At 28.6% G+C, this 27,649-nt stretch overlaps 1 protein-coding gene and 1 long non-coding RNA gene across 2 annotated transcripts in view; one reads left to right on the top strand and one right to left on the bottom strand.

Annotated features, from left to right (window-relative positions):
• The window catches only part of hwt (SH2 domain-containing adapter heavyweight), a 351,568-nt gene that overhangs the window by 307,986 nt on the left and 15,933 nt on the right, over positions 1–27,649 (bottom strand). The gene's annotated exons all lie outside the window — the stretch shown is intronic.
• On the top strand, positions 3,965–9,767 carry LOC139425981 (uncharacterized). Its single transcript, XR_015435557.1, has 4 exons — positions 3,965–4,227; positions 7,105–7,154; positions 7,584–7,664; positions 9,512–9,767. It is a non-coding gene; the product is annotated as an uncharacterized LOC139425981 (long non-coding RNA).

The following is a 27,649-nucleotide window of genomic DNA, read 5'->3' as shown; positions in this document are numbered from 1 at the left end:
AATTTTTTAATCTGAATAAAAATAGCAAAAAAAAATGCGTAAATTGTAAAAAAAAAATTACTTTTTATAATAAATTGAATGAAAATTTCAAAAAAATTAATAAAAAAGTAATCGAACATTTTTAACAGCCAAATATTGCGAATGCTTATTAGTATTAACCCTTTTTTTAATCTTAGTTTTTCCTTCAATAATTAAAAAAAAACGATTGAATTAAAGGGGGGGACAGAAAAACAAAAATTAATTTAAAATAGCACCTTTAAGAAAGTTTCTATACATCTTAACTATCGTTATTAAAACATTAAAAGCGGGTCACGTAAAAATACGCTTCTGAAATTTCTGCAAGCCATACAAAAGTTTAAAAAGTGGTTGCAAAACTACTTCGTTGCCGCTCTATTTGAAAGAAATTATCCATTCGTTATTACCACAAACATGAAACATTCGTGATTACCACAAACACATTACTCAGTATACATGTAATCGGTACTAAAATCGCTCGTCGTAATTTAATTTTTTAATTGAAGTTGGAGCTATAGACGCAAGTTTACTCCAGTTTAATGAAATCTTGCCAACTACTTTTTTTTTAAAAATTTAATCCCTAACAGCTGTAATACATTTTTTTAGAAAAGTTGGCTACATGCAATGTGTTAATAAACCTAGTTCAGGAATTAACGGCTCTTTCCAACAGAGTGTTATCAGAATTCTGCGTATTATACAGTTATTTAATGAAAATTCACGCCACTTTTTTAATAAATAAATAATATTTATTTTAAAGTTATTTAGTTTATTTTAAATAATGATGCCTCTTCTGGCAGAATGAACTTTTTTTTTAGGGGAAGGGGGTGAATTTAAACAAGAGCAACCAGTATTCAATTAGAAGGAAAGTCTATTCTGAAATGGAAGAAAAAAAATCTACCAGATCGTAACACAAAATAGGAAAAATATATTATATTTGGTTTAACTTACATACTCTCAAGTCACAAATCATCAAGAATGTTTATCAACTCATAAACTTTTATTTTATACACATCCTTCCCTACCTTGCACAAGTTAAATGCAAACCAATGTCTTATACATTACCCTCACCCTGAAACATATCTTTTAACAAAATTTAGATTTAAGTATACACAGCTTACGTATTGTTCTGACTCAGTACTAATTTTGGCATAAACTAGACTCAAACCTAGCCCTGCTCAAACCTTCCCTTTACATATCGCTCTTTACTTCATTATTCTCGTTTTGGTTCGATTCCATTGACAAAAGCCAATATTTTACCTTCATTCACAAATCAAACCATGTTTTAATTATTTATATTTGATAATTTAAAATCAATTAGTGGTGAGCTATTGCCACTTACGAATAAAAACAAATATCATAAGAGGAATTTTTAAAGTTGAAAAAAAAAGGGCAGAAGTGAAAGAAATCCACCACTGCATCAATAAGCAGCCATCTATCGCACCTGGCTTACAAATAATTGCTACCGAAAGTGCTCCAGAAGAAAAAATAAAAAAAGTACATAAAGAGGGGAAGAAAGCCTTGGATGAAGGGAAGCCTCAAAATATGCAGCACCAGCTTTCGCTCCACCCATATAAAAGAATAGTACATAATCACCATTTCGAATTTTTTTTTTTTTTTTTTTTTCCTCTTCGGTAACTTTCTTCTGGAAGAGAAAAGAGGAGATAAATAAAAGTACTTCACGACAAATCGATAGTCGATATGGCTTCGCATAACTCAAGACAAGAAAAAGCACGAAAACGCTCAACAAATGCGCTCGATGAAGGAGATTTTAGACTTCAGCTCAAACACTCGGCCGAAAAATCCACATGCTAAAAGATTTTTGATGTGAAAATAAAAATGGCGTCGTTTGAAATTTTTTCCCCGCTATTTATGCTTAACTTATCGTCTGCTTTTTTTCGTTTAACAACAAGAAGGTAGCCATCTTATTTTGATGCTATTTTTATGATAGTCTAAGACATTTTAGGCGATAAAACTCTCCCAGAAGAATATGTTTTCCCGCTATAAGAATTTTTTTTTTCACTGAAGAATTTTCTTATGAAGCAATAAATCAACTCTTGTCAGTGAAATCTACTTTTACTTCGACAATGAAGCAGATAAAAAAAAATACTTTACTGCCCACTTTGACCAGCATAAATACGTGTAGAAAAACTGTACGATGGAAGTTGATTTTATGAATACAAAAATGATCTATCAAAATGTCTTATCAATTATACTATTCTTTAAGTAGATTCAATAAAATTTGTTTTCTCAACCCTATCTGAATTGCGGCACCTCTCTATAACAGCAAAAAAAAGAAGAAAAAGCTGGCGGTGAACTAGTTTTAAAAAAAAATGAAATATGAACATGAAAATTAAGCTCTTCTTCTTTTAATATTAATTCTACTGAATTTCATTTAATAAAAATAAGTGGAATTAACCACAATTTACATGCCTTTAAATAAACAAAAAAAAACTAAATTGTATTTGTTTGGAAAATATTAGCTATCAATTCTACAGCAATATTTTTTCGACATACTTTTTTAATCAATATATTTTTTTCATAGACATACTTTTTACATATACATACTTACTAACTACACCCAAAAATATATATACTTCGATTTCCTGAAACGAAAAATAAATTAAAGAAAAATGAAAGATAAAAATTTACGATTTATTAGGGTTCTGTTAAGAAAACCGAAATTTACCTCTCATCAAATTTTAAGATGAGTAACCAAGTTAATTTTAAATGAGTTTAAATGGCCATTCTGAATACAAAAATCAAAACAATGTTTAATGCTGCATGCCACACTATTCTTACTAAAACGATTACGCGGTCGTCTGCTAATTTTATTCTTATACTCCTTTACTGTAAATGGTGGTTACGTCGTAAAAATTTTCTCAGTTAGCAGTTGACAAACTTTGTAACTGATTTTGAAATATAATGAGTAGAAATATATTAATGCAGTCAAATTCAAAGACAATTCTGTACGCAAAATTATTTTTAATAATTATTTATTACTTTTCATTATTATTTTTATTATTTAATTTAATAATGGTCGAAAAAAACTTTGAATCGCAAGATATGTAAATTTTTACACCGTTTCAAATAATGAATTTTAAAAGACAAAATACAAAATTTGCGCGAAATCGATCGAATAGTTTCTGAAAAATTGAATTTCGATAACATGACTTTTAAAAAATCTAAATTTTAATGTGATTAATCTGAATTTTAAACACAGAACTATCTGATTAGCAAATGAAGCGATCCAAAAGAAACTGCGAAAGCAGTTACGGAGATTGTGTCACATAATTAATTTTCTAGACATAGATTATTTCATTACAATAACGAAATATTTCCAGTTATATGCTATAATGGTACTTTTATACACAAAGAACAAGAGGAATGCGCCCTTAATTTTTTTACAAATACCTCCTCCTCATCATCATCCTGATTGCCTCTTTTTTAACCATTTCCGTAGATTCACATTATTATTATTAATAATGTGAATCTACGAATATTATAATAATGATGATGATGAGGAGGAGGAGGAGGATAATAATAATAATAATAATAGCAGAGCCGCGATGGCTCAGGGGATAGAGCGTTTTCTTTCAAATGAGGTGAACCGGGTTCGAATCCCAGCAATGGCTGGTCGATACGAATCAGCATCCGACTTGCACCAACCACAGTGCTGACGCGAAATATCATCAGGGGTAGACGGATCAAGGATTAGAGTCCCTTTGCCGTCAGGCTAACCGTGAGATGTTCTCGTGGTCTTCCTTTCCATGTAACGCAAATGCAAGTTAGTTTCATCAAAAGGTCCTCCACGAATGCAAATTTCTTTCAATACTTGATCCAGGAGTTCCCTTGTCTTCTGGATTGGATTCAAAATTATTAGGCTACACTGTTAGAAATTTCTCGGAAAAGATGGTTAAATAACAATTTATTTCATTGTTATTTTACCATATTCAAACAAAACAGTCAAATCACCATAAATAATATGGTAATCAAACTGTTAACTGTGAAAAAAATCGTCGATTGATCATTTTAACCAAATACGTTAAAACAACTGTAAATTTATTCGCGCCATCTAGGTCTTTCGCCATAGAGAAGCGTTAGAAGCTCAAAGCTCATGCGATAATGGAAATATAAATATTATTCCAAATCGCGTGAGCTTTGATGGAATGCATGGGATCTCCATCACCATTGAGCAAGACTAAGATACAAAATGTAAGTATTTCATCATCAATTATTTCATGTTATTATATATTGTATTTAAGTTTGAATCCCTCGTAAAAATGTAATTTTGAGTAATGTGTTTTTATGCAGTGTCAAGTGATAAGTAAGCGCCATTGCACTTCAATATTCTACTAGCAACGAACTTTGATTTTCGAATGAAAACACAATTCTTAATTAAATATATTATTACTATTAAAATTTATTCATTGCATAAGAAATATTATTCGTGAAAGTCTAATACAGTGTTTCCCAACCTTTTTTTGTACCATGCCCCACCTAAGCCTTTCTAAAATTCTATGTAACATATACATAATTTTTAATATAATAAAATCGAATTGTTCATTTAAGAAACTTAGGAAATTGTTAGCGAAACAAAATAAGTAAATTTTCAGAACATATAATAAAAAATTCAAATTCGAAATAATTTTAATAAAGATTTTTCTATAATTATTTAATATTTTAATTTAGTGAGATTCTTGCCCTTGATGCTTGCTGCACATAGATTTTATCTTAGGTTCCAATTTGGTTAGCTTCAGTCTCAAGTCTCCCCATTGTGTACGATTTCTTTTTTTTACCAATGAAATCATTTACAGCACTAAATCCACATTCAGCTAAATATGAAGATGGAATCGGTAACAATAGTTTTCTTGCACATTTGATTGAATTTGGGTATTAGTTTTTTGTTTCCTCTCGAGGCCATGACATCACTCATTTCATATTAAATAAAGTTTTAACTGACTAATCATTTTCCATTTCTGCAAGTTCTTGATATATCAGACAAATCCACTAACATGGACTGCAACATCCATGTTGGTATATAAATTTGTTGTATATCAGAATATCTTTCTCTTAAATCAGCCGATAGAATTTTCAGATGATAGACAATAACAAGTAAAGCGGTATCATTTACTTCACATTTTTGGAGCCAATGAAACTGTTCAAAGTTTTTGTTGTTAATATATTTCTGACATAACTCAATAAGGATAATGAAGCCAAGTATCTTCGTTTTTGCATCAATAAGAGTTTTATTGGTTCCTTGAAGTTTCTTATTTAATATATTCGGTTTTTCAAAGATATTGGCTAAATAATTCACAAATGCTTTACCATCGACTGTAAACAGATACTTCATTTCAGGTTTATCGCCTTAAAAATCCTTAAGTCACATAATATTTATTGACTGCAATTATTTAAGAATTTATATTTGTAAGTCGTATTTTTTTTCTGATTCTTATTTTGTTATCCTAAATTTGGTAGTTTGAAATTCATTTGGCACATTGGTGATAGTGGCAGCACAGATCCTTGTATGGACTTATTCCCTAAATTATTTTAAGAAGTCTTTTTACCTCAATATATATAATTAACATTTGACCTTGTGATAAATTAAAAGTTTTGATTAGTTCTGTTCTATACTAAATATTAAAATGAACTTAATGACATTCTGGTTACTTTTGATAGTATGAACCAACTCAAAAACTCATTGCTTTAATAAATTTATCGAGAAATAAAACTGATTGTTAATAATTAATATTAAATGTTTATCTGATTGAAACAGCAAAAGAGGTTAATGCTACCTTGGTTGATAGTTTGCGAATTAACCGTAAAATAAAGTTCAGAATATTATAAAGTCTTCTTAATGATTCCAATTTATTAAAATAGTAGTAAAAGGCATATTTTTTATGAAAAAAGTGACAGTGTGACAACTAGCTAGCGAATTGCCATTTGTTATGTTCAGTGCCTTAAAGTAGGTGGTTGCACAATACTGTACAATATTGACAAAATTATACTGGAAATTATAAAAGTGTTCTCTTCTAAACAAAATAATAATTAAAAATAGTAGGTTTTGAATTTAAAAAACAGTTTTTTCTTTCTTTTATGTTGAAATTGCTTTTCTTGCACTTTAGTGGAGCAAATTATACTTCAGTTATATTTATTTTATATCCGTTGTTGAACAGCCATCCCAATTTTTGGGTTTTTGACAACAAATGTTCAACTCCGTTGCCATGTAATTTTGAACCAATCCAGAAGACAAGAAAACTCCTGGATCAGTACTCCCAGAAGTATTGATTTGTTACAAAATCATGAGGGACTTAGAGATTCGACAGATTTAATGTTCATCAGTCACCATTTACTACACGTGGAGTTTTCGGCTGGCATGGATCGAACCCACGAACTCTTGGACATGGGCCCTATCGACCAAGCTATCCCAACCTCAGTTATAGTTAGTCTGGTACATCCATTATGTATAAAAAATGTCTTTATTTATTTATTGTGTTTTTTTTTCAGGCCGACTACTAAACCTGAACATACCTAAGTATTGAAAAAAGAGTCAAATTAAAAAAAATTTCTAGTTTTTATTTGTTTTTGTAAAGTGTAGTAGTGTATTTAGTAATTTTACACAATTAATTCCTTTTTAAAATTCTCATATTCATGATTTAGTCTTTATTTTCTAGCTTTTATCCCATTAATTGCTGTTACAACATATCTAGTGTGTTCATTTTTATTACTTAAATTCACTTTAAGTTATTTTAATGTAATGAGGCAAGGTGCTATATGTTTTTACAGTTTGCAAAAGTGAAATGTAGGCTAAATTGAAAATGTGATGAATAATAATTTAAAAGCAAAATTTATAATGTATCATTGCACATTATCTGTATATGTAATTATGTAAGTTACTCATCTAGAGTGTACTATCTCCACATGTCAACTCATAGACATGAGTTCTGTGTTAAGTTTAAGTGTAACTCGTTAGTTGCAAATAAATTAATTTGTTGTTTTACTATTAATAAGTTTATTTAAATATAAATGTATTTCAAACTTATTATGTATGTACTTAGTGTAGGTAAATCTAAATAGTTAATTTTCTTTCAGGTCTTCAAACCACTTGATCTGCAATCGTTACCAAAGCATCCATGTCTTAGGTAATTGTGTGATCCACAAACATAGAGTTTCAATTTGCCAGTGACTAAAAATGTCAATATATTTTTAGTTTAATTTTAGCTATTGTTTAAAAAGAGAAAAATGATTAAAAGAATTAAAATAATTCATCTGGGATATTTCTCTCCCTATTTAAACTTGCATATTGAATTTTATGAGAATAAATGTTGTAAGATATTTTTATTAATAATTGAGAAAATTAATTAGAATTTTATAAAATTTCTCACTGCTGGGAGATGTATCTCCACACGTTTGAAATAATCTATATCTAATATTTGTTGTCTTAGCATTTGAATGTTTTCAGAAATGTTTAAATTTAAAATTTTGTGAAAATTATAAATTAATTTATAAGATAATGTATTTTTTTATTCTCATATCACTCATTATTATTTTTTTTTTTTTTTTAATTTTAGGGACATCAATGTTGAGGTGTGAGGAACTATGGATGGCATAGCCGTAAACACCAAATTTTTTGCGTCTATTACATATTAGAGGTACTAAAAATTTTATTGATTTTTCTTCTTCTCCCCCTCCCCTAAGATCTAAAGTTCTTGAACAAAAAAAAAAAAAACTTTTAACAAATCGTTAGAATGCCACAAGACCTATAAACATGACTTTTTATACCATTCTTCCAATTGTTGCACAAAAATTTACCTGATGTGTGTTTCAATATATTATTCATTAAAACCAATTATATTTTAAATAAACCTATGATTGGAACAATATCTTATCAGAATTGCTGTTTATGATTAAAATTTAATTATTAATTCAAATAGTTCTAACTAATTACAAATGAATCTCAATTCAGTTAAGGGATGATCCATCAGTTATTTTGTGCTTTTTATCATAATCTAAACAACTTAAATTAACTGGGGTCTGTTTAGAAGAAATTTGGGTCCGTTAACGGACCCTTCACAAAATATCTTTTCATAAAAAGGGACCCTTCACAAAATATCTTTTCATAACAACAGACCCTTCACAAAATATTTTAATTTAAAAACGGACCCTTCACAAAATAATTTATCTTTTAATCGGACCCTTCACAAATTTGAAACTCCTTGAAAAAGTTTTTTTGCAATAACGGACCCTATTTGCACAAATTCACAAAAGCAGACCCTGGTTGAAAGAATGTGACTTAACGTTTATTTTATATTCACAAATTACGAGTAATTTTTTCACAATTTTACAAAAAAGGACCTTTCACAAAATGTCTGGGCAGACCCCTGATTAAAGATTAGAAGCTCTGATTTAACTCACGATTTTTATTTTTTTTTACTGAAATCAAATCACTAATAAATCAAATATTACGATAAATAAGTTTAATTATGAGAAATTTTAAGTATTTTGTTATACAAATTAACAGTAGATTCTGCTTGGATGTGCCTTCGCCTTTTTTTTTTATTATTATTATGCTCTACTCTTAATAGATTAAATTAATTTAAAAATGTTTGCAGATTAAGTCTGTTAAACAAATGTATGTGACTTTCCAATATTCTATAATTGTTTGCTTTCTCATGTGAAAATGTCATATCTAAAATGTTAGAAATAACTGAAAGTTACAATTCCTATGTTAGTAAAATATTTTAAACAAAATGAGGCTGTCACTAAAACAGTAGTGTTGTATTATGTTTTAAGAGCTTAAAAAGCTGCTGAATATATGCTATGTATCAATTTTATTCATTGAGTGTTCATACTGATTGAGAATAGATTCTTTTTGCTACAGATAACGCATATTTACACATTTTTTTAATCTAGTTCCGAGGTAATAAAATAAATTTGTTCATTTACTTTTGCATCAAGTTGCATTTGGCTTGGTCAACCTTTCTGTGCTGAGTTTATTAACAACTAACTGGTTTCTCTAATAATTAACAGTCTATAACTAATAATAAACTTGTCAATTTGTATAAATGTTTATGGTAATTTCTAATTTGCCTTTCAGTTGCTTTTGTTGATAGCCATTTTTTTAGCTTTTCGCTTTTATTTTCTTACATATGTGTATGTTGAGCGTTTCTAAATAAAAGGATTCTCCATGAAAACTTGGTATTAAAATTGTATTGAAAATATTTGACTTCGTGGAGTTTTTTTTTTTTTTTTTTTTTTCATTTTCCACAATATGAGATTTGAGATATGGTGTGGCAAAGTTTTCTATTTTGGCTAAATTTGTTTCTTAAAAATCAGTATTTGGAATATTGATATCAGTAATGTTTGTCTTGCAAAATTTTCAATAGAAAAAGTCAGTTTGCTATTATATTGAATTTTATCATAATTATAGTTGTTTCTGAAGCATAAGAAAATTGATGTACATGAAATTATTTTTTATTAATTTTAACATATTTTTCAGGTGCTTTATTAGAATAAATCCAGTGTCTGGCTCCAAAGTAGAAAGGGAAAAGATTGTTTATCAGAAATTCACTCAAGATTTTAAGCTTTCTATCTATGACAGTTGGGTGAAAGATTGTCGACATTAATAAATTCATCAATTTTTTATTCTTTCCTTCATTCACAGGGTGCGTAACATTTTAAAAAAGTGTTTAAAGGTGTTTATTTTGCATGAAATGATCTGTAGAAATTAATAAAGTCATTTTTGTTATTTGTAATTGTTTTCTTTTCATTATCTGCAATTTATCAACATGTTTATGAAGTTTTAATAAAAAACTTTATTTTACGTAAAAAGTTGAAACAGTTGATGTTAGAATTACCTAGTTTAGTTTTGAGAATAACTTAACTTTCAAAAATTGTAGTATAAATTGTTCTAATTATCATTTATATTCTGTTTTCGTATATGTTAAATGATATATCTTGAAGTTCAGTATCTAACCTGTTGAAAATTTCATTCTTATTGGCCTTATGCCAAACAAGCAATAAGGACCCTGTTGTTGTATAGTTCCTATTCAGGTAGACAAGCAATGTTAAGAAAATGGTCACCCGACAGGCCTTTAAATTTATTAAGTTCCTCCGCCAGTGTAATTTTATAGCTGCGAACTATTTTCATATTTCTTAGAAAAATTTAAACTATTTCAGCACCTAATCTGTTTTCTGAAATCTTGGTCACTAATATTATAGAGTTAACAATTTACTAAACAGTTTTAATAAGCTATTTGCATCTTCTGATCGTAATTCAATGTTTTAGTCTCATAAATTTATAAACGGCTTAATGTTAATTTTTTTTACCTGTGTTAGTTCCAATTAGAAAATAAATCGTAAAGATTCCATACATATTCAGTGACATTCCATATGAAACAATTATTCTATTTTATTGTTATAAATGATAGTTATCTCTTTAGCCCGAGATGTTGTAAATAGTTTCTAAACCATAGACTTTTATATTTACTGTTATTAAACAATACTAAACTATACGGTTATAAACAAATTAAATTCTTTAGACCTGGTTAATTAACCATATTAGGTGTATACAGTAGTACAACCGTTTATTTTTGTTAACATTGTTTTTTAACCGTGTTTGTTGTAAACAGTATTAAATCCGTAAAGGTAAATAACTTTTCTCAACCGTAAACTTTACGGTTAATTGGATGGACAGACTGCTGCCGTTCCTTTTACCGTAATTTTGGAAAGAAATTTTTAACAGTGTACGGAGTTGAACATTAGTAGTCTTAAATTACAAACATCCTATATTTTCCATGTGAAATTGTTTCCTTTTATTAACTTTGCACCCCTACTGAAGATGCGACATCAATATCTCTTCTGATTGTTACTGTTTATTTTCTTTGTAATGTTTGTTTCCTTAGTTTATTTCTAAGTAGCACTGTTTTCTGGATTTCATATTTAATATTCCACCTATTTGTTAAAACTCTAATTTGAAAATTTTGAATATGTTTGCTCATGTAATTGAACTGTTACGCTCACTTCGAACTTTCGGAGTGCCCCCGGATGCCCCCTTACGGGGGCGGGACGGGCTTAAGCTTGTTATTAGTAGTCTTAAACCCAAAAATTTGGTCGGCTGTTCAACGACGGTTATGAAATATTAAAAAAATAATAATAACAATGCTATGCTCCCTTCTTCTGCAATAGAAATTTAAAAATTCGCAATCCTCAAAAAATATATAAAAGAAAGAAATAAAAACCTGAAAGGTTAGTCGATTATTTTAAATCAACCTTACAAGATGGACTGACATAATAACCGAAAAATGGCGCCTTGGTTCTATTAAGAATAAAATTTTCATGCGCAATTTGTGGGGGCAAAGAGAATTTTTAAAGCAAAATTTCTACTCACAATCCGAGAAAAAAAAATTTCCATACCTAATGCTTATTCCTTTATTTTAAAATAACATTATATGAATTTTAATCAAAATGCGACAAACTATCCTTTGCTGAATCCTTTTTTAAGCCGCTTTTATTTAAACATCAAATTCGCCCCGCATCTGTCCGAGTGGTTATTTAAATATAAAATACAACATTTGGCATTCAAATCGCGTCTCCTGAGCCAAAATTCGTTTAAATTGCTTCCTCCTCTCAATGGGGGTGTTGGGAATAGAAAAAGATATCACAAAGACGAAAAAGAAAGAAAAAAAAAGTAACAAACGGCATGTTGGAGGAAGTAAATACCACATTAGAATTCCAATGCAAAACCCAAACCACAGCATTGTCTAATTCCCAATGCAATTCTTTATTTCCTTTCCATACTATAAATACTTTTTTTTAGTGTTAGAAATAAAATTAGACGATCATAAACTAAATTTTTGGAAATTTTTGAAAGTAAAAGAAAATTACGTAGAAAACGCGAATGTGTTAGTTCTCGGTTTGAGCAAAAAGAGAAGGGGGGAAAAAATAAAAGATTCAAGATGGAAGAAGTAGAACTCTCTGGGGTGGTTTTAAATTAGACGGAACATAAAAAGGTAAAAACTTCTTTATGTGAGACTCTTAACTCGTGGAAACAGAAAATTAAGTTATGCAAATTAAAGTCGGTCAAAATAAAAAAAGAATGAAAAAATAAAATTGAATATCTTCTGTAATGAAACTTAAAATAAGAATCGAGACTGTGATGGTGTAAAAAATAATCGAATTTAAGACTTTCCAAAACCAATTTTCAGGGAAATCAATAAACTATTAAAATAAAATTTAAGAAAGAGAATGTAAAACAGTTTCCATGGTAGAACTTATCACATCTATTTAAATTTAATTAAAAATTGACATTTATTATAAATAATTTACCCTTTTGTTCTTTAAAAAATCATGGTCATACTTTTGGGTCATACTTCCACTCTATGGGTCATACTTTTTTAAAAGTTTCAGTTTGGTATTTTTCCTGTTTTAATTTAGGTTAGCAGAATCACAACAAAGAAATAACATCAAAAATAATTTATTCTGCGCTAAAATTTGGAGAGAAAAAAAAGTGTTAATTTAACATATATATAGAGTTGGATAGGTCTCCTATCATAGCTCACATTCTTATTCTACGAGGGTTGTAAATTAAATAGTGGCAACTTAACCTTGAAACTCACAGAAGGGCGGGCATGCGTAAATAGGGTATGGGAGCGGTGAGGTGGCGCTGTTGTCGATGTGTAGAGTGCAAAAAACAGTCCATTTGCTTAGAAGGGTAGTTGTTGCGTGGCGTTAAAGTGAGGAGTTTCGTTTCAATCGCTCTAAAGCATGTTGTGAAAAGGCTTAATGACGAAAAAAGACGAGATGCTTGAACCCATCGTGTTACTGTCCTATACGGTAAAACATTTGCTCCACAGGCTTCCACTAATCCTCGATAGCATTCTGTTGCATTTTTACCACGGGCTACCTCGATTTTAAGCCACGACAGCTGATCACCTTTTGAGAACATGCTTTAGAGCGATGGAAATGAAACTCCTAACTTTAACGCCACACAACAACTACCCTTCTAAGCAAATCGACTTTTTTTTGCACTCTACACATCGACAACAGCGCCACCTCACCGCTCCCATATCCAATTTGCGCATGCCCGCCCTTCTGTGAGTTTCAAGGTTAAGTTGCCACTATTTAATTTACAACCCTCGTATTTGGGGAAAGATATTTTGCCTCAATTCATATCTTTCCTATTGTTTACAATTCACTCAGAATCGTACTGCGCCGAGTATTTTTTAGGTCCTCCTCTTTTTTCTATTGCCCAGGGGTTCCAATCAAAAACTTGTTTTACTTGATTATTGATACTAGATTTAGACCTTTAGGACTCCATGTACTTTAATATGCTGTTTCGACAAATTTAAACACTAAATCGTTTAAACTACATATAGTACAATATTTATACATAATTTCTAAAATTCATAAAATAAAATGGTGGCAAATTATAGATAAAAAAATTTTAAGTTTTAGAATTATGAGTTTCAATGTCACCGTATAAGTGTAAAAAAAAATTGCAAAACATTTAATTTACAAAAGGTGTAATACTGAAAAAGGTTTAATACATATTGATAATTTTCTATCAACAACAAATCACAGAATTTAGAGTATAATTTAAATTAGAGTTGAGTAAAGACTTAGATATCGTAGAAGATAAAGATAGAAAATTGTATTGCCTATGAATTAAAAATTTCTTTTAAAGAAAATTTTGCCCAGGTAGGTGTCATTTTCTTTAAAAAAAAAAAATGTACGCTTACACCGCAAAACGCGTCCTATAAGCTTGCTTGCGACTTGGCTAAAAACATTTAAGGCTACTTTTCAAATGCTCCGTCGTCATGCTTTTTGGATAATGCTATTTTCATTAACTGATGTGAGTTGCAATAGTTATTCATGACTGTAGGTCAAGTTAAACCATCGCCCTGTATGCTTATTCTGAAAACGGCGCAAAACGTTGATAAAGAGTTTTGAGAAACTGGAAAGCTTTTGTGATCTAATTTTTTAAGATTTTAAAACTTATTCCTATCCTGTATTATCTGGGCTCATAAAAATTAGCAAAAAAATGAGAATACCACAGTCATTTTGATAATTCTCATATAGGTGGGAAAATGTCGCTAAATTAGCGATTTTTAGAAAAGTTTCATAACTGTTGAAATGAAATGTATAAGTTATTTGTCAGTATTAAAGTCCAGATAATTCTTCAAGGCAAGGTGGCAAATGTAGTTTAAAATTATAGCTTTACTTCAAGTGTAAAGCACTTAAACTGTGGCTGTTTTTCTTTTCTTTGGTGAAAGAGTTTCGAAAAACCATGTTAACCTATAATTTGATCCAGCATAGTTCACAATGAAACTAAATTATTTCTAAATCAAATAAAAACAAATTGAAATAGATGAATAGCAATTTGTGATTATCAAATTACATGAATATGAATTGCGGTGAAACGTTAAAAAACAATCCTTTCAAAAAATGTCACTTTCGTTATTTTATGACTATAGTGATGACACACTTTCATGCTATCCACTGGCATATGAGATATAACACGAGGTTATTTTGTTATTTAACTTAATAATAGAAAACATATATTTTCAATAATTTTCTCATAATATAATGATTCACTCTTGGAAAATTACTTATTCATAAGTAAGTCAAATCAATTTCAATTTTTCGACATATTTTTACAGTTCTGGGTTCCGTTCTATTATATATAATTTTAAACGGTGGAAAAAAAATTCGACAATCAAGGATAACCTAAAAATGTAGGAAATAAAATATTGTCATTAAGATATGTGTTAATATTGCGTAAATTAAAATAAGACTACACATTTGTAATGATATTTTAAAATATATACTGTTTCGGATAAGTTATTATTATTATTATTATTAAAATAAAATCGATTTGCGCGGTTATTTTAATAATAATAATAATAATAATCTAGGAAGGCCTAAGTGTGAGTTCATTACTTTTTCAAGCTTTTAGTAAGATTGTCCCGAATTGTTCTACAAAAAACTAATATATTAAACAATATACTTAGTTCAATTTGATTGAATTAGTTTAAAACACAGGTAACCATAGTATTGATCGAGAAAAAAAAATATTTTCATATTAATGCAATACAATTTGCTGTAAAGCTGCTGGCGAGACACAAAAAAGTTGTACTTTTTATACTTAAAGTTGTCCAAATTTCAAACAAATATTTCATAAAATTTTTAAAGTTTACTTTAGATTAATAATTTTAGGATCCATGCTTACCAAAAATAAAATTAAAGTTTTAATTAATGCAATTTTCAAAAAATTCGAACCCTGAAGAATACTTTAAACAAACATTGAACGGTGTTTTTCAAAGACAATTCAGAATAATTAACCAGATTTTAGTGAAGAAAAAAAGCAAAGCAAGCAATAATGATAATTAAATTGGGGATTAAAATAAATATAAAATGGGGAGAAATAGCACACAAAAAAAGCATTTAGTTTCGTAACAAAAACATCCTTTTCAAATTCCATATGAAGTCCCAAACAACTTAATTCTATAAAAAAAAAAAAAAGAGGGGATTAAAAATAAAAGTAAACAACATTGGGATTTAAAAAAATGATAGAAAAAAGAAAAATAGCTTACGCCTAACATTTAAAAGGACATAAACAAAAAAAAGATTACTTAGATACGAAAAAAAAATTTTTTTTTTTTACCTTATCAACAAATGTGCCAAATTAGAATTATTTTTTCCTCCAACATGTACAAATGAACTACGGAACTAGAGATTTTTAATGAAATAAGAAAAAGATAAATACTGCTATTCTTTCTCGTGAAAAATATCTCGAAAAAAGTAATGGGGAGGGGGTTCTTACTTATTTCTGGTCTCCTTGGATTCCGATTTACCGTAACTCAAATGCGATTACATCGAAAAGAAATGCAGGGAGGGGGGAAAAGATAAAGCATGGAAAGGGTTCAGAAAAACTACTATTATTTAAATGTAGAAAAATAGAAAGGAATGTGGTTTAAAATAAAATAAAAAAGTAATGCAGCGTTTAAGTTGAAACTTAAACAATTCAATGTATTTGAATATTTGCATAGAAGAATAATCGGATAAAACAAGAGACTTCATAATATAGTCAATTTTACGTAAAACTACTCCGCAGGGGAAGGAAAAAAAATAGAGAGCTAAATTTTAAATAGCCATAATAATGTGGAAAACTCCCAGCGAATGTTTAAGACAATGCTTTTTAAAATGCAGTTTTTTCCATAAACTCAATTAACTTTCTCTATAAATATAAAAAAAAAAGAAAAGAAAGAAAAAAACGTTAGCCGCTGTTTTGGATTCTCAACTTAACGTTACATTTTGTTTGCAATGCAAAAACTATTAGACTTAGATATTTGAAATCACAACGGTACGTAGAAAAAACTATTACAGGAAGTACAATAAATTTAAAAAAATTTAAATTCGACAATTAGTTCAAGATTTATTCACTGTATAACTTGTTAGGAAAAATACCATGTTTCATCGATCTGTAACTCGCTGAAATGCAGCTACAGTGTTAAAATTCGGTGTGCTGAAAGAGGCATTTTTATTTGTGAATTTCGCTTCAAAATTTTTTTTTGTTCGAAAGTTATTACAAATTTAAGTGTTTTTTCATAATTTTATTCGTTTTCTTTTCTTTTAATATTGACTATTTATCTAATTGTAGAAAATTTATTTTCCCTCACGAGATCTTTATTTCTTTATAAGTCCGCACTCGATTAGATCCCAATGGGATACCTGCAAGTGACATGGTGTGGGTATCTCCATCCTGATTGGTTGTTGAAACGTGGCATTTGTTTAAGTTAGCAACTGTTCTTTCGCCGACCGGCCTGTGTAGGGGGCAGGGAACTGTCCCTGCATCAGAAAGGTCCTGGGTTCGAATCCCGGGCAAGGCATGGATATTTCTTTCTCTCTGTGTGTGAATGTGTCCCGCCCTATAAACGGGTTGTGGTTGTGTGAATGGTGTGGAAGAAGTCGAATTCCTGGTCATAGATGGCGCCACTGAAAAGCAGGAACAATCACACTCCCACTGCCTAAACAGGCATACAAAAAAAAATGTTCTTTCCATTCTATTTCGAATAAGCCAAATATCAATTCTCTTAGTTAATACATTCTAAATTCTTCCACAAAGATTCTTTGTCAAAGATTTCAATTCTTTCACTATATATTTACACAGAGACTTAACACAAAAACAAGGCACTAAGAGATGTGGAACATAAACAAACTAATTATGTATCGAAGTTGGCAGGTACACAAAACAAAAATGTATCACGGTTACAATAAAATACCTAAACAAATAATAAATAAGTTAATTAAAAGAAGTACACGAGAAAGAATTATTTTTAACTAATTCGATGTGCAATACGGCTCTGTATTATGATAATTAACTTATCGGTAATTAACATTCTAACTTATGCAGAGAAACTTAGCTCAAATACGCTATTTTGCTCATAAGTATTAGCTGACACTGACATCATGGGTCACATGTGTGGGTATGGGAGGTCTTCTTGAAGTGCAAGTACACAATTAAAAGTAGCAAGAAAAAAAGTTATACTTATAGCAAGGTAGAAAGATATAAAACCAGAAAAATCTATTAAACCTTGTTAAATCTAAACAAGAATAGCGAAATTTTTAAATATTAAAAGACTTGATAAAGAACAAAGAAAAACAATTAGATAATTAACGAGAAAAATTACTCCACATTTATTTCTTCACATTGAGTTCTACAATCTGTATTCATCAGGTTAATTTTAAAGTTTTTCTTGCATAGCCACATACAATAAAATGCTTTTAGCAATAAGGACAATCATCATTTTAGTAATCAATAAATTTAATCACAGGTGTTAAAAGCTAAGTTAAAACTGTTATCTAAACTGACTGAAAGTAATAAATAACGAATATCTGTAATAAAAAGAAAAAATTTATTATATTTCTGATGAAAAACTCAATAGAAGATCACCTTGAGAGCTGTAGAACAAGCCAAGACTGAAAAATTCTTAAATAGGAATTCTATAAAAAGATTAAAAATGCGCAAACTACATAATTGATAGAAACAAATGTCAAATAATAATTATTATGCTTAAAAATGAGCAAACGATAGTTCTAAAAAAATTTTTACAAAAATAATAAAAGATTTACATCCTTAAATGTTATAGTTTTGTTATTACTAATTACTATTCTTGTGTTATTATTTATTAATGCAAATTCTCGGCATTTTACAACCATTTTTTATATTACTGGAACGCTCTGCCTCATGCTCGCTTCGCTTGCCAATCCCCGTGAATGCTTCTCATTCCTTATTGTTTTTGTTTTGTTTTTTTTTTTTTTTTTCCTTTCTATTTTCCATAAAAAAAATAGTTATTGTCATTTCATGTAAGAACATTTTGTTAATATGCTGATCGTAACAAAAAAAAAAAACAATTACCTGAAGTTGAAAAATAATCAACTTTTCTATAAAAAAAATAATAAATAAAATTTAACCAAAGAAATACAGATTGCAGGATTCAACAAGAAAAAACTTATCATTAAGAAGTATTCATTTACCCATTAAGAAGACTAGCATCATTATAGCGATTCAAACTGGAAACAGTTTATATCTCTTCCGTATATTTTATTTTGTTAAAAAATTTCAAATAAATGCTAAGATTTATATATGGCAACATGTAATCTTCGCCCTTTCTTATTTTTTTTTGGTTACTTTTAACATCAAGTCAAAAGTGGACTAGTAAAATGAAGATCTCGAGAGAGATAAATGCATCCCCGTCAAAGGATAAAGTCATTATTTTAAAAAAAAATGATACAAAGTCACAAGAAGAAACACATAAAATTGCAATAACTATTGGACAAATAAGGAAGTAGAAGAAAAAAAATCAGGCAACGTTTATAGGTGAAAATGGTCTTTCAGCAAGTCAAATTTCAATTCTGTTGTTGCATTGCAACAGGTATTTTTGTATTTTTTTTACAAGTATAACAAATAAAAATTCTAGGAGCAATAATTGATTTCAATTTTTTTTTTTTTCATTCCATCGTACTTCCAGTACAATTTTCTACACATAAAACACGCAATTTTAATTAATAACACGAAATTTTAAAGCTTCTAAAAACTTGTTTCATGTTTCATTACGAATATTTCAATTTTTTTTCTTTTTTTTTTTGCTAGGAAAGACATTTAAGAATGACACAGATTTTTTATTATTGAACAACTATTTTTGAAATCAAAGACAAATAATTACCAACCCTGAAGTTTCTCGCAATAATTAAATATCAAATCAGAAATCGAAACAAATTTACTACCATTTTAGTATTAAGAAAAATTCCCCGTTTAAACGGAAAAGGTTGCAAACTGGAATAGTTTTCTTATTCAGAATGTTCAAATTCGGGTGAAGATGCTCTTGACAAGAATATTTATTAGTTTTACCAAAATGATAAAGTATTCTAACTAAAACACAATCAAGTTACAGAAAAAAAATAGGGACAGAGAAAAACCCGTACTTTCGATGCTTGGCAAACAGGATCAGCTGAATTATTTGAAAAATTTTTATTCTCCAAGAAGGAGAGTAATAATTTTTACTTGCTTTGTGGCGCCATCTATAATTGTCTTTTTAAACTGTTTGTTTATAAGTATAATAAAATAAAATTTTATAATAATACCTCAATAAAATTTTAATATCACTTAGTAAAAAAATCTTTAAAATAAAAAGCCTTCTTTAAAGAAAATTCAAAACTGCAAACAAACACATTACTACACAATCAGAAACGTTTCTTAATATTGGAAATCATTTTACAGATAATTTCAATACGGATATTCTCTAAATCAATGATTTTTCAAAATATTGTAGAGTTCGTGAAGTACACGAATGAATCTAGAGTAAAGTGACCACATTTTTATTGAGACAAAGCGGGACAAAAGGGATGAAATAAGAATTACAATTTAGTCAAACTTTCAACACGCACAATATATATATGTATAAAAATACGAATAAATGTTTGCAAAAATATTTTCAACATCAACTGGAAGTAAGTCAGATGCTGTTTGAATAGTATATAGGTATAGAGAGTGCGCTGCACAACCCACTCCAATATTTTTTTGCTTCAAATGTTCGTTAAGTTTCGTAAAAACGTTATTGATGCCTCTTCTAGCTTTTCCACCAAAATTTACGTTAGTGTTATCAGCACAATGGGCAATAATTTTATTGTTTAAATTATTTCTTTTTTAAAATAGTACTTATTAAATCAAAAATTATTTGTGAAGTTTCATCAGACAATGAAACAAAATCTAATATTCTAATTTTAATTCCTGTTTCTGGATCAAAAAATCTAACACCTGTGGGAAATAATTTTAAATCTTTGTGGCTGGAAGCATCAGAATATAAATGCGCTTTTTTCTAATTCTTTCTGCAATTGTGAAAACGAATATGGTGAAAAAACATTACAAATAATTGCTTTGGTTTTTGTCCTTGCACATGCATATTTTTTGTCGTATAATGTTTTGATCACTTGCGACGTACAATCCATTTATTTGAAACTTTGATTGTGGTTTATGGTGCGGAAAGCAAATAGCCCTTCCGCTAATGCTAGCTGTTTTTCCGTGTTGCTAAAGCTAGCACTGCGAAAAAACTGTTCTATTTTAGATGAGGAAGCGGCATTATTAAAAAATCTTTTGTGCCTCTTTGTCGCTAGATGTTTAGTAATATCGTTTTTCCCACCATGTGAGACCGAAAATTCAGCATTGCGTTTATCACACCGTACCGTATAGTCTATTTGGGTACTTTTAATAAATGGAAATTCTTTGCTTAGCTCTTCATTAAATTTGCATCCTCTTTCTTTACTCATCTTTTATTTTGTGGGTAAATACTAGAAATAAATAAAAAAATTATTACAAAGGCTTTTACCTTATTGACCGTTACTTTGTGGTGACTATTGCTCAACCTTTGTCAATCAAATAATGAGTCAAACCGAACGTCAAATTGAAAACAACAAACCGCACTGTCTAACGGCAGTCCGCACTTATCTGAATTAAGCCGAGACGTAAAGACAATGATCGCACACCACCGAGTAAACCTAACTTGGTACATTGCCTAATTTAGTTTACTCTGCATGCATTTTATGTATTTTTTATTTCTTTATATTCACCATAATACTTAATAAATAATAGGTAATATATTTTTACAGTACATTTAAAATAAGAAATGCAGATATTTTCCAAAAAGCGGGACAATTTTAAAAATCGGCGGGACGCGGGACAGTCCACCAAAAAGCGGGACTGTCCCGCCAAAATCGGGACGTGTGGTCACTTTAATCTAGAGAGCACATGAAATGTTCGTATCAACCGTCGAAATACATAATTATTTCAGAGTTTCTGATTATAAAGAATTTCTTTTTAAGAAATTTTACAATTAAAGTACAAATTCACTTAATAAATAAAAATTTCGTTTTTACTCTTAGACATTGATATAAAATTTACTAATTTAAAATTATTTAATTTCGGTAAAAAAAAAAAGAAAAAAATTATTCTACGTAATAACTTTTTAGCTCTGGAAGTTCACCCTTTGAACAGTTCCACAGTTTTAAAAAAAAAATAGATGTATTCACTTTAAGTTTACTAGACATAACTCAATATTTGCTCTTTCATAATTTGTTTACTCAACATTCATATACAAAAATTTTAATATTTAGAGTGACAATGTATTTTATAGGTCTCAGTGGTGGCTGAAAGACACCTCTCTAGTGAAAAATGTCAAATATATCGCATGAAGACTAACAAAAAAATATAAATGTGTTTTAAGGAACCAATTAGAAAATGACTGATAAATTATACAACTAAATGCACTTACGAAACTCTATTCAAATTTTTTCTTCTAAAAAAAATAGAGAATACACTAAATAAATTGGTGAATCAATCTAATTAAACGTTAAATTGTAAGTTAGAAAACTTTCTGTAAGACATACGTTAAAATTAGCTCTTGATTTCTTTTTTAAATTAACAAACTACTATTATTAAAAGAATAACTTAACGAAAAGAAGGTCTTAATATCATCCTATTACAATAGAAAATAAAGATTTAACACTGAAAATTAGGATTCCATTTCGAAATTCTGCCACTTATAGAATCATTTGTAAAAAGAAGCGTTAATTCTGTCTGTCAATCCATTATTTTTATAATAAATAAAAGCACACCAAGAAAAACCTTTATATGTATTATATTATTGTATTATATTATTGTATAATATTACTGTAAAATTTTACTGTATAACATTACTGTATAATATTATTGTATAATATTATTGTATGATATTGTATAATATTATTGTATAATATTATTGTATGATATTGTATAATATTATTGTATGATATTGTATAATATTATTGTATGATATTGTATAATATTATTGTATATAATATACACGTATTGATAGAAGACTTATAATTTATATTAATAATTAAATACAAATTTTAAAGGCTAGTTTTAACGTATTTCAAATCGAAAACTCATTATTAAAATTCTTATCCTCGTCAGAAAATGCTTATTGATGATAAACATTAATAATCCTATAGAAGTTCTTTCCTTAAACGAATATGTTCGAATATGAAAACTGTTGCATTGCACACTTATTATGAGCCCGATATTAAGTGCATGAAAAATTATGTCGTTAACTTTCACATTATGCGTATGCTATGCTATTGAAGCAGCATTGGAGTCACTTGATAGACTCTAATGATTTAAAAGTTGGGTCCAATAAGATGATAGCAGAAATAACGTTTTATAATCTAAATAAAGTTATATAACCCAGTATTTTTTATTATATAAAAACAAAAATATTATTTAAATGAATATGATGAAAATAATTATTTAAAATATGACTAATTGCAAAATGAATTTATCATATTTGAACGTTTTTGAATCTACGTATGATTGAAGTTTTGAAAAAAAATACAGAAAAATAGGAAAATTATAGAAAAATTATATTAATAAATGAATTCGTAATAAGTTATCTTTTGATTCCTAAACTCAACAACCAAGTTAATTTAGAATAACAACAGATGAATTTCCGAAGTTTGTCTAATGTTTTTACAGTTCATAAATTTTCACTAAAGAATCTTTTTGCAATAAACATGTTTATATATATCCAAACGTAAGAAATTCGAAAAAGATAATTTTAAATTAACATTTAATAAATAATAATATTGAGATTTTTTTATGATTTATTGAACATTTTAAAATAGTAAATATCAGAATTAGAATTGGAGTCACGTTTACAAAAAATTCCACAGTCGGTATCGGACGTTGACTGAAACTTAAACTGAAAAAGATGTCATGGCACATTATCAGCAATTAAATGTGTTTTAATGCATGCATATAATATGCATTTTAAATGTTTAAAAAAAAAATTTGATTTCTCAGTAACTATTTGACTGATTTTGTTTTTTGCCATTTAAAACTACGCTATGAAAAATAATATAAAAAATTACATACCTTACATTTAAAAACTTTTAGACTGTTTTTAATAAAATAACAAAAAATTATATATAATTAAAACTTATTTTTCGCATGGAATTGTTTTCGGGAGAACAAATTTTTCAATTACGTGCAAACATTTTTCGATCAGCTAAAAAAGTTCTCTAAAAAAAAATTAAAAAAATTTAAATGGCCCAAACTTTTGACTGCTCCTTTGGCCAAACTATTTGGATTACATTTTCCAGATTGCAGCTACCCTCCATAATTTGAGGATCAGAAATCTATATCTATCGAGAAAAAAAAGGTTGTTTTTTTTTTAAAGAAAGTTCGTTTTTGTGTCGTATTTCGTGACTTAAATTATCGCTTGCACAAATTAATTAGCACATTTAAGGCTATGCCTTCAAATCATTAAGATTGAGAATCAATACGTGACTATACAATCATTAGATCACAAGTTATTCAGAGTGTAATTTTTTTTCTGCGCACTGTGCTCATATTATTTATCTAACAGATATGTTAATGTAAAATAAAACATATAAAAATCATCTTTGGTTTTAATTTTAATTGCCACCCATCAAATCGAATAAGTTGATTTCGGTTTGCCATGTAGGCGTTGAAAGAAAACGCCGTCCAAATGGGGACACAAGAAGGGGAACTTTCCCCAAACTAAATATTCTTAATTACCGGCATTCATTAAGGCAAATATCCTCTGAGAAAACTTCCTTCCGGACTTCCGAAGAAAAGAAGGAAAAAGGGAATCATCCGAAAAGTCATTTCGGCAGGGGCAAAAAGGAACACGAGAGTTCACCAATTCCCACACTAATCCCCAAGGGTGAAACAGATGCTTTTGATACAAATCTTAAGAAGACTGTAGGTGGGCCCATCTTTGCAAAACTAACAAACACTGCTCTAATTGGAAAAATACTTTCAAGCGGAATCGAGAATGAAATATTTTTCAAACGATTCCTCTACTAAACCATCCGGGAGCCACTAAATGAAATTCGATTTCGCCAAGTTAATTAGAAGATAGTCTTAAAGATCATAAAAAAAACACACTTCAAATAAATGAAATCCTCAACTAAGCATTCGTGAGATTATAGGAATACATAACAAAAATCAAAAAATAAACATTCCTCGAAATTCCTTTAGCTTCCAGCTATCCAACTATTTTATAATTACATTTTTTTTTTCCAACTTCTTTTGAACACAGTAGTTGAAAAGAACTAATCTTAAAAGTTTAGCGATGAAAGCAAGAATGCTGAAAACTTATTGAAAATAAAAGTTTCGAACTGCAATTGTACTTTAAGTCCTACTAATTGCCTTTGAAATAAATAGAGGATAATTGAAATGGTATCAAATCCATAGGTAGGTTTGTTCGTTTACTTCCTTAGCTGCTAAAAAATAGTGTTTCTTTAATTTTATTAGCAAACGAAATTAAAATTACACACCCTTTTCGTTAAATACTAAGTTTCTTTTAAATTTAAATCAGCACAGAAAGAATATTATATTGCAATCTGTGTAAAATTAAAAGAATGTCTTGCTAATTATAGAAAAATAGTCACAGTAAAAATATTACACGAGTTCTCTTTCTTTTTTTTTCTTGCAGCTCTACAGCCTATTGCAGACTTTCACAACTGTCAAAAACTTTCTTCCATAGGGAATTAAATTTTAAACAAATAAATAAATAAATCGGATCAAGCTGAACTTGACATATGTATACTTTGATTCGTTAATTGAGTTTTTTGAACTGTTTTTATTGCTGAGTTGTATTTTGAAAAAACACAAAAAACTGAAAAATAAAAAAAAAAATTATCGAAAATTCTGAAAAATTTTTTAATTTAATATTTTTATATATTTTGTTATCAGGGATTGAAATTCAGGGATTGATTATCAGGGTTTAATATCATATATTCGGAAATATCAGAAATCTTGGATACATGAATGATCTATCCGATATCCGACATGAATGATAAATCCGATCTATCCGATATCATTCACGTCAAATATTTCCAAAAGAAAAGTTAACACTGCAGTCACTTAATATTTTAAGACATAGCATAAACATGAGAGCATAAAGAAATCCTTTTATATTTTTAACGTAAAATCTTTGAATAACATTAAGAAGTCGCTGCATTCATACAAGCAAGAAAATTTACGTGATATTCATTTATGAATTAAAAAACCTAGTTTCTTTTGTTGTGATCAGAATAAAATTAATAAAAGTTGCGGAGGTATTTTTTTTTACTAGCAAAATATTTCTTTATCACTTATTCCCAAATTTGAAGGTTTTTTTTTTTTTTTTTACTGATCATTCTTTCTTGTTATTCTTTGCTGTTATTATGTTTTTCATTTGATTAATAATCAAAATTAAAGGCTCAAAACTAAAAGTGGTGTTTTATAAATAATAAGTAATCAATTTATATCACATTATTACGCAACACTTCATAATAAACATATTAAAAATGGTACAACTAATTAACCGTTTTATAATTTACAATTATCAAAACAGTAAATAAATTTATATTTATTTTTAAAATAAGCTTTGTGTAAAACGAGGTACAGACAACATATACATAATGAATACATTATAAAACTTCATTAGGAATTAATTTTTCGCACTATATATATATATATATATAACGAATTTTTATAGCAACCAAAATCAAAATCGAAACTAGAAAATAAATAATAGATGAAATTGCAATAGTAACCGATCAAAGGTATTAGGTTTAAATTTTATCTCAGTTGAATTGGGAGCTAATTCTTTGAAACTAAATCTGAAATAAGAGGCTTTTCATAAATGTTACGCTTGGAGGGGGGTCGTGAGGTCGTAACAAGAGAGAGGAAGGTAACAAGAATTTTTATTTTTTGGTTAGTATTACAATCAGCAAATATTTATTTTTTTATTTTTCTTCAAAATAAGCGGCAATTCGATCATTTAGGGATGTCATACTTGCCAATTTTAAAAACATATAACTCAGTTAAAAAAAATTTTAGCAGTTTTAATAATTTTTATTAAATCTTCGTATCATTTTACACTTACTCTGATTTTTAACCATTTTTCATTAGTTTAATAGTTTTTTAAAAACTCAAAATTGCGTCTTATGAATGTAAGCTAGACTATCAATTTAGAAAAAAAAATCGAATTTATAAAAATTGAAGTGAAAGTAAATGACTAAAAGATTTATTTTCTCAAAAAATTTTAAAACATGCTCGATTTTTTTAACTGAGTTATACGCTTTTAGAGTCCGCAAATACGACATTCGTAACAAATGAAATCGCCAATAAGTACACATAAAATAATTACCGTTGCTATGCACACAAATGTCATAAAATTAAAACACAAAATTTAAAAATAAAATTTGAAATTTAGCCTTTAAAATAATGCAATATAACGTGCCATGTTTACAAATGTTACCTCAACAAACCATGTTACCTTGTTACCTCAAACAAAGCGTCTTTCATTTCTAGAGAAATTTTACAAAAACCTGTATGAAAAAAAAACGCTAACATACTGAATGGAAAGAAATCACAGAATGAACAGTAATTAACTACGATTTAATAAAAGGAATGGGAATATTACAAACGAATCTAAATTATTATTTCTAAAGCTGAATGATTTTATGAATAATTCGTCCTAAGATCAAGTTCGTTTAATTACTCAGGAGAATTGTTCAACAAAATTGTTATTTTTGACAAAGTAGGAGAACCGTGAATGTAACAAAAGGTAGAGGACAATGGGCAAGAGGGATCAAAAATATTGAGAAAATATGTGAATGAAAGATGGACAGCTCCTAACACAATAGAATATTTTGGGACCCTTCAGTAAAATATTTTGTTTTATTATTATTATTATCATTTTAATTAAGGTGTAACAATTAGTTAATCATCAAAAAACAAAAATAATTTAATAGAAATCATGGTGAAAGTTAGCAGGAACCCCTGGTGCAGGGATGGCGAACCAATGGCACGCGTGCCATTTATGGCACGTGATACAATATTTTGGGCACGCCACCGATCGCAATTGTTATTGCACTATGAATTGTTATAACACAAATGTTATTACACTACGAAGCATATGTAACAATTAAAGTTAACAAAAACAAACAAAAAAAATAAACAATTTTTAACCAAATAATTAACAATTAATGCCAAAAAACAATTAATAAGCATAAAAAACAAGCTAAC

Source organism: Parasteatoda tepidariorum, chromosome 7, assembly GCF_982258835.1.
Source record: "Parasteatoda tepidariorum strain Cologne lab strain chromosome 7, Ptep-v5.0, whole genome shotgun sequence".
Taxonomy (NCBI): Eukaryota; Metazoa; Arthropoda; class Arachnida; order Araneae; family Theridiidae; genus Parasteatoda; species Parasteatoda tepidariorum.
Note: the sequence above shows the minus strand (reverse complement) of the source record. Positions and strands in the feature narration are given on the sequence as shown.